The sequence below is a fragment of the Chiloscyllium plagiosum genome, chromosome 41 (genome assembly GCF_004010195.1).
Source record: "Chiloscyllium plagiosum isolate BGI_BamShark_2017 chromosome 41, ASM401019v2, whole genome shotgun sequence".
Lineage (NCBI taxonomy): Eukaryota > Metazoa > Chordata > Chondrichthyes > Orectolobiformes > Hemiscylliidae > Chiloscyllium > Chiloscyllium plagiosum.
In genome coordinates this window covers 7,105,825-7,114,415 of record NC_057750.1, presented here as the reverse complement: position 1 = coordinate 7,114,415, position 8,591 = coordinate 7,105,825, and the positions used below count along the sequence as shown (strand labels likewise).

General features: G+C 50.7%; 1 long non-coding RNA gene across 1 annotated transcript; it reads right to left on the bottom strand.

Annotated features, from left to right (window-relative positions):
• Positions 1–184: 184 nt before the first annotated feature.
• LOC122542800 lies at positions 185–8,173 on the bottom strand. Its single transcript, XR_006309867.1, has 3 exons — positions 8,113–8,173; positions 2,811–2,856; positions 185–1,120 (listed from the first exon to the last, which is right to left on the bottom strand). It is a non-coding gene; the product is annotated as an uncharacterized LOC122542800 (long non-coding RNA).
• Positions 8,174–8,591: the final 418 nt, after the last annotated feature.

Here is an 8,591-nt window from a genome sequence, read left to right as displayed (position 1 = left end):
CCCACTCCCTCAGCACTGACCCTCCGACAATGCGGCACTCCCTCAGCACTGACCCTCCGACAGTGCGGGAATCCCTCAGCACTGGCCCTCCGACAGTGCGGCACTCCCTCAGCACTGACGCTGCGACACCGCGGCACTCCCTCGGCGCTGACCCTCCGACAGCGCGGCGCTCCCTCGGCGCTGACCCTCCGACAGCGCGGCGCTCCCTCGGCGCTGACCCTCCGACAGTGGGAGTGCTCACTGCTGAGCGTGCGCAGGTGGCTCAATGAAGACAGACAGACGTTACATCACTTCCAACCCTGTCTTTGCCCCAGCACAGAGACCAGAAGCTAAAAGCTGTTTGTGCAGAAGCTTTTTAGCACTGAATGCTGAAATAATCGCGAGTTAAATCCTGAGGGAGAGGTACCAGAGCTGGCCAGGGACAGGGGCATGGCTGGGGGGTGCAAGGTGACCAAGGAGGGTGGGTGGCTCCCATCTGACTGAGCAACATTGGGTTGCTGCTGCCTGACAGCGCCTCTTCATGGTCCTGGAGGACGGTGAACCCCTCCCGCTGTCACCATCAGCAAATTGGTGCGTTGGGTTGATGGAGAGACAGCCAATCGCCCAACAGGACACAGTCTGAGAGAGTCAACCCTTGGAGTGGTCGTGAACCTGGAAACAATGGCCAAGGGCTAGAGCTATGGCCCACTGCAACACCTCCCCCCACCACCCAACTTGGAGACTGCAGGATGTGGGAGCTCGCCATTGACGCCCACCAGCATCCCACACAAACCCTCATCACCAGAATCACCTGAAGGTCTCCCACCAGACCCCAAAACAAAACATTGCAAACTTCGCCACCTCACTCCCGGCTGAGATAAAATGGGAGCCATGGGGCCTCTGGTCACAAATTGGTTGGTTGGGGGGTGGGGGGGAGACACAGAATGGACAACCAGGCAAGTGGACAGTTGGCCACATAGTGGACGACTGCAGTGCTGACCCCTCCCTCAAATCTTTAACCCTCAGTTGCAACAGCGCCAGCAAAGTGCCGACAGACAACGATTTGAACGTCAGGTACCTAGGCTGAGTGCCAGCGTGTGAACTGCTTGAGGAGTCTGTCGTCTTCAGCATGGAGTTACCTCTGCAGAGCGAGAGAGAGGTCAAATCGAGGAAGCAACATGGGAGAGATAGAGAAAAAAAAAACCCCCACAAAATTCACCGAGAAACAGAGGCAGACGCCAGAGGCCTTGCCTGGATTCTGAACGTTGACCACACCCAACGGCCAAACCGACTGTGGATCCACCGACGCAGAGTACCCAGCCCAGTCACATGCTCAAAACTGACCAATGGGGCTTCACTGACAATCAACCAATCACAGCCTCAGCTCCATTTCAGATTCCAGTTTCTCCAAACTGCATTGCCACCTTTTCAAATAGAAATCAACCACAGAACCTCCAACCCTCTACACTCTTCATCCTTGCTCCCCTTCGGGTGGCATGGTGGCTCAGTGGTTAGTAGATACTGCGCTTATGTCATACAGTCGGCAAAGAGAGACCCTTCGGCCCAGCCAGTTCATGCTGACCATAATCTCAAACCAAACTAGCCCCACCTGCCTGCTCCTGGCCCATATCCCTCCAAACCTTTCCTATTCATGTCCTTATCCAAATGTCTTTTAAATGTTATAATTGCACTCAAATTCACCACTTTCTCAGAGTTCATTCCACACACTAACCATCACAATTTGTCTCTCTTGTCTTTAAATCTCCTAGTCTTACCCCCTTGTCTTGAAATTCCCCAGCTTCAGGGAAAGACAACTACCATCAACTCTATCTATACCTCTCATTATTTTATAAACTTCTATCAGGTCGCCCCTCAACCTCCTACCCTCCAGTGAAAAAGATTCCAGCATTTCTTTCCAACTCAAACCTTCCATACCCCGCAACATCCTGTCGTGAGTTCAGTTGAGTTTCTGGTCAACGGTAACCCCTCAGCATGTTGATAGTGAGGGATTCAGTGACGGTAAACTCCGTTGAATGTCAAGGGGCAATGGTTACATTGTCTTATTCGTGAAGAAGTTAAAAATCTCTCAACACCAGGTTTAGTCCGACAGGTTTATTTGGAAGCACTAGTTTTCGGAGCGCTGCTCCTTCATCAGGTGGTTGTGGAGCGACGCTCTGAAAGCTAGTGCTTCCACAATAAAACTGTCGGACTGTAACCTGGTGTTGAGAGATTTTTAACTTTGTCCACCCCAGTCCAACATGGGCACCTTCACATTATTGGTGATGGTCATAGCTTTGCATTTGTGTGGCATGAATATTACTTGCTGCTCGTCACCCCAATCCTGAGTATTGTCCTGATCTGGGTGAAGGGACTGCATCCAGAAAACTACAACAAAACATAAACCAAGTTGATATCTTACCAGGTGGGGCTGTGCAGGCCATGCTCTGGGTGGGAATGGATGTAGTAATGGGCCCCGGGAGGATGATGTGGACAACCACACACTACCAAGCCTGTGATCTATGCTTCCTCCTAATATCATCGTCAACTGACAGGAACAGGCCATTCTACCCCTTTGAGTCTGCCCCCCACCATTCAACACAATCATCCAACTCAGTCCCTTGTTCCCTCAATACCCTTTGAATCCCTTGGTCTGCAAGAACTGTAACCAATTCCTTCTCGGAAACGTTCAAACGTTTTGGCCTCAAATGCTTTCAGCGAGACAGAATTCCACAGAGGACAGCTCTCTGGGGGACAAAATGGCCGCACTTCACAACCAGCTGAAGGTGACCTTTCACCCCCCTCCTCCCACCTGACCCAAATGTGACACTCACCTGGAGACTGACGAAGTTGGCTTTTCCCAAGGTCTCTTCACCGATTCTGAAAACAAACGAGAGGAAAATCAGAACACCCTTTCACTTGGGAGCTGCTTTATCCGATGAGAATCAAGTCAAGGTGCACAGTTTCCACGGAAACCGGGCAACACTCACCTTTAAGAGAGACGTGACACCAAAGTGTCTCATCTTGCTCCACCCCCTCAGGATACACAGGCAAGAATGCCAAATTTCAAAGCAATTTACACCGTGGCGAAAAGGGTGATGATTGGTCGACTGTTACCAACAAGGAACAAGGGTACACCACTCTGCCCTTCCAGCCTGGTAACCCATTCAGCAAGATTATGGCTGATCGGATTTTAACCTCAGCTCCACATTTCCGGACATCCTCCCACCGATAATCTTTCACTCCCTCGGTCATCAAGAATTGATCTCCCTCAGTCTTCAACATAATTGAAGATTCTGCACTCGCTGCTTTTGGAGGAGGAGAATTCCAAAGAGTCTCATAATCCTCAGAAATAAAATAATTCCTCATCTGTTTCCAATGGGAGCCCCCTTATTATTAAGCAGTGATGCCTCGTTCCAGACATGAAACTGGAAAAGCACAGCTGCCAAGGAGCTGGAGAGTCAACCTTTCGGTCAGATGCTGCCTGAACTGCTGTGTTCTTCCATCTATCAGCTCCGGCCTCCAGCATCTGCAGCCCTTCCTGTCTCCCAGTCCTACATTCTCCCTCAAGAGGAAACCCCTTTCCACATCCAACTGGCCAAGTCCCCCCCACAGGATCTTAGGTGCAACTTTTACACACAGAGGGTGGTGTGTCTATGGAATGAGCTGCCAGAGGAAGTGGTGGAGGCCGGTACAATTACAGCATTTAAAAGGCATCTGGATGGGTATATGAATAGGAAGGGTTTGGAGGGATATGGGCCAAGTGCTGGCAAACGGGACTAGATTGGGTTGGGATATCTGGTTGACATGGACAGGTTGGTCGGAAGAGTCTGTTTCCGTGCTGCATGACTCTATATTTCAATTCCGTCACCTCTGACTCCTAAACTCCAGAGCATTCTGGGGACCCGGGTTCGAATCCTGCCATGGCAGATGGTGGTTAGATTAGATTAGATTCCCTACAGTATGGAAACAGGCCCTTCGGCCCAACAAGTCCACACCAATCCTCCGAAGAGCAACCCACCCAGACCCATTCCCCTAACTAATGCACCTAACACTACGGGGCAATTTAACACGGCCAACCCACCCTGACCTGCACATCTTTGGACTGTGGGAGGAAACCGGAGGAAACCCACGCAGACACGGGGAGAATGTGCAAACTCCACACAGACAATTAGCACTGCTGCTTCATATTAGCAGGGACCTGGTTTCGATTCTAGCCTCGGGCGACTGTCTGTGTGGAGTTTGCACGTTCTCCCCGTGTCTGCGTGGGTTTCCTCCCACAATCCAAAGATGTGCAGGTTAGGGTGGATTGGCCATGCTAAATTGCCCCATAGTGCCCAGGGATGTGCTGGTCAGGTGCATTAGTCAGGGGAAATAGGGTAGGGGGGAATGGGTTACTCTGTGGAGGGTCGGTGTGGACTTGTTGGGCCTTTTGGCCTGTTTCCACACTGTAGGAATTCTGATCCATTGACAATTGTCAGGAAACCCATCTGGGTCACTAATATCCTTCAGGGAATGAAACTGCCATCCTTACCTGGTCTGGGCCTACACGTAACTCCAGACCACAGCAATGTGGTTGACTCTTAACTGTCCTCTGGGCAACTAGGGATGGGCAATAAATGCTGACCTAGCTAGTGACGCCTTCATCCTGTGAATGAATAAAAATCAACCCAGGTTCAGCCTTTCCTCAGGAAGCAATCCACTCATGCCAGAGATTGGAAGGTAGGTAAATCCTCAGAGATGCTTCCAGTACACAGTCATCCATTCCCTCATCAATGCCCTAGGACGGCACAGTGTGGCGAGAGCAAGAGCAAGAGCGCGAGAGAGAGCGCGAGACCGAGAGAGCGCGAGAAAGCCCTGAAGAAAAGCAGTTCCCCCAAATATATTCCACTCCAATGCACCTCTCGGGTTTCGGCTTACACCCAGCCCCACCTCCCTCACTGGCTTACCATTGGTAAGCCCCCCCCCCCCCCACCGACAAAACAACTGGGCCAGGACTGATGGAGGTGACTCACAAACACAGAGGCCATTCAGCCCATCCAATGCCATGACTCATCCACCAGGAACAACACCCAGGAGATAATCCACAGTGTGTAAACAGGCCATTTGGCCCAACAAGTCCACACTGACCCTCAGAACAGTATCCCACCCACACCCATTCCCCTATTATCCTGCATTTACCCCTGACTAATGCACCTAACCCACACATGCCTGGACACTACGGGGCAATTTGGCCAACCAGACTCACTCTTATAACCTCTTATTTCCCAGAGCTAATCCACTTCGCCTGAACATCCCTGGACACTATGGGGCAATTGAGCACGGCCAATCTGCCCTATCCTGCACACCTTTGGACTGAGAGAGGAAACCCATGCAGATACGGGGAGAATGTCAGTGTGGAGTATGCAGAATCATCAGAGGCTGGAATCGAACCTGGGACCCTGGGGCTGTGAGGCTGCAGTGCTAACCACTGAGCCACCACACCATCCACTGCCAGGATAGGCAGGACGGTGAAGAAAACACCGAAGAATTTTTGATTTGATTCCATTGTTTTAGATTAATCATACAGCACGCATAGAGACCCTTCAGTCCACCCAGTCCATGCTGAACACAGTCCCCAAACTAAACCAGTTCCACCTATCTGCTCCTGGCCCATTTCCCTCCAATCCTTTCCTATCCACATACTTATCCCAATGCCTTTTAAATCCTGTAACGGTACCCACACCCACCACTTCCTCTGGAAGTTCATTCCACACACTGAAAATATTGCTCATGTCCTTCTTAAATCTCTTTCAAAAATATGCCCCCCCCAAGTCTTCAATACCCCCACCCTAGGGAAAAGACACCTGCCATTCACCTTATTGATTCCCCTCATGATTTTATAAATCTCTATAAAAGGTCACCCCTCAGCCTCCCACGCTCCAGTGAAAAGTGCTCCAGCCTATCCAGCCTCTTCTTATAACTCAAACCTCCCCCCCAACAGCCCCATTCCTAGCAACCTCCTGGTAGATCTTTTCTGAATCCTCTCCAGTTTAATAATATCCTTCCTACAGCAGGACGACCAGAACTGGGCACAGTACTCCAGCAGAGGTCTCACCAATGTCCTGTACAACCGCAACATGACATCCCAACTCCTACACTCAAAAGGTCTGAGCAGTGAAGGCAGGTGCGCTAAATGCCTTCTTAACCACCCTGTGATGCAACTTCAAAAGAATTATATAACCAGAACCCCTAGGTCCCTCCGTTTTACAACACCCCCCAAGGTCCTGGTTAGGGTGGGGAAGCATTGAAAATGGTGGCAGTGGAATAAAGATTGGAGCCGTTGGGACCTCAACATAAGACTGTCCAACAAACAAAAGGAAATCTGGAAAAATTGCTGCTGGATGGTCCATATTGTGGATGAAGTAGAGGAGCCAAGTCAGGAAACTTGGGTCTTTGCTGTTCCTCAAATCAGCACTTGGGGGTGCCCAAGAGCAGCTGAGACAATGTTTCTCTGAAACTGCATCCAACATGTGACAGTGTGGAAACAGGCCCTTCGGCCCAACAAGTCCACACCAACCCTCCGAACAGTATCCCACCCAGACCCATTCCCCTACCGTATTACTTTATGTTTCCCCTGAATGATACACCTAACCTACACATATAGCTGGACAATGTAGGGTTATTTCCCGTCGCCAATCCACCCTAACCTGCACATCCCTGGGCACTATGGGACAATTTAGCATGGCCAATCCACCCTGACCTGTACATCTTTGGACTGTTTGAGGAAACCGGAGCACCCGGAGAAAATCCACGCAGACACGGGGAGAATGTGCAAACTTCACACAGACAGTTGCCAGAGGCTGGAATTGAACCCAGGTATGGAGTACAGGAGTTGGGAGGTCATGTTGCGGCTGTACAGGACATTGTTGGAATATTGTATACAATTCTGGTCTCCTTCCTATCGGAAAGATGTGAAACTGGAAAGGGTTCAGAAAAAGTTTACAAGGATGTTGCCAGGGTTGGAGGGTTTGAGCTAGAGGGAGAGACTGAACAGGCTGGGGCTGTTTTCCCTGGAGCGTCGGAGGCTGAGGGGTGACCTTATAGAGGTTTATAAAATCATGAGGGACATGGATAGGGTAAATAGACAAAGTATTTTCCCTGAGGTGGGGGAGTCCAGAACCAGAGGGCATAGATTTAGGGTGAGAGGGAGAGAGAAAAGATTTAAAACAGACCTAAGGGGCAACTTTTTCACACAAAGGATGGTGTGTGTATGGAATGAGCTGCCAGAGGAAGTGGTGGAGGCTGGTACAATTACAACATTTAAAAGGCATCTGGATGGGTATGTGAATAGGAAGGGTTTGGAGGGATATGGGCCGGGTGCTGGCAGGTGGGACTAGATCGGATTGGGATATCTGGTCGGCATGGACGGGCTGGATTGAAGGGTCTGTTTCCGTGCGATACATCTCTACGACCTCCTGAGTGAAAACATTTTCCCTCATGTCCGTCTGAAATGTTCGGCTTTGCATCCAGAGACTGTGCCTCTCTCTCTTCCCCTCTCTCCCTGCCACCCCAACCCTCCCCTCTCTGCATGCTGACCCTTTCAGAGTCATCCTCAGACCTGTCTCTTCATTGTTCCACACTCTGGAGGGAATTGGCTAAGATTACTCAGCGTCTTCCTCAAAAAGGACAAATCCCTCATCCCGGGAAACAGTTCACAAACAAAGATGGGAGGGTAGGTGCAGACTCAATGGGCCGAACAGCCTCTTCCTGCACTGCAGGGGGTTCTATAATTATGGAAATCAGAAACAACAGCAGAAACTGCTCAGAAAACCTCAGCAGTTCTGGCAGCATCTGTGGAGACGGAGAGAGGGAAACAAAGTTAACGTTTCTGAATACTCACTCGACCCGAAAGACCAACTCTGCTTTCTCTCCACGGACCTGCCGAGTTTTCCCAGCAATCTTTTTTTTTTGTTAACAATGGTCTTTCGCTGTGGCTTCTCCAGTCAAATAAGATCGGGCCCCCTTCAGCACCACCCATCAGTGCGAAACGCCCTTCCCACCCCCCCCCCTCCCAGACGGTCAGCACCCACCTAACCTGGGACAAGGGAAAACGCAAGGAAGCAGAGTGTCTGAAAGTGGAGAATTGAAGCATACCGCTGCTGTGCACCGTCGTCACTTTGGTGACTGTGTTGGTGTCTTCCTGGAGAGAAAACACATTAAACAACGGGGTTAAACAGAGAGATATTCAATACAGAGCAGACTGCTCAGCCCCACCCAATCCCCTCACACCTCCCCCAACTCATATGAGGCCATCAGTTCTCACACACACACACACACACACGATGCCAATTAACTTCCTTCAGGCCCATAGTTCCCTCCAGATTTCACTTCGCCCATGGATGCCCCATTCATTCAGCCCTTACCATCCCAACAGCCCCCTCCCTCCAAACCAGGCCATAACAAGCTTCACATCATATCACCTCCCTCCCTCCCTCCCACTGGGGCTCACTCAGCAATCCCACAATTCCTGGTTAAGCGCCATGACGATCTCAAAATCCCTCGGTTTGCCTCCAAATCACTACCCCCTCCTGATCTCAGCCTACGTTGTCCAGAGGTCGCCAATTCTGCTCGCC